The sequence below is a fragment of the Cynoglossus semilaevis genome, chromosome 7 (assembly GCF_000523025.1).
Source record: "Cynoglossus semilaevis isolate Cse_v1.0 chromosome 7, Cse_v1.0, whole genome shotgun sequence".
NCBI lineage: Eukaryota > Metazoa > Chordata > Actinopteri > Pleuronectiformes > Cynoglossidae > Cynoglossus > Cynoglossus semilaevis.
In genome coordinates, this window is record NC_024313.1 from 1882758 (window position 1) to 1883214 (window position 457).

Genomic DNA, 457 nt, shown 5'->3' on the forward strand with positions numbered 1-457 from the left:
TATGTATATGTATGTATGTATATATATATATGTATATATGTATATATATGTATATATATATATGTATATGTATATGTATATATGTATATATATATGTGTATATATATATGTATATGTATATATGTGTATATATATATATGTATATGTATATATATGTATATATATATATGTATGTATATATATATACATATATATATATATGAGGTTAGCCTACCACACAATGTTAGCCCTGTAGATGCTAACAGTTAGCAGTGAGTATAAAGAGGGAATATTTTAAGTAACACAGTAAAAAATTGCATTTTCTTGAGGCTAATTAATATGAATGCTTAAATTATCTAAAGTATTTTAGTATAAAGTATCATAAATATATATGTATGGCCCCAAAATGGACTGTTCTGGATGAAGCCTGTCTTTTCCTGATGGCTGCGAATGATGGCTGTGATCCTAAGAATTGATT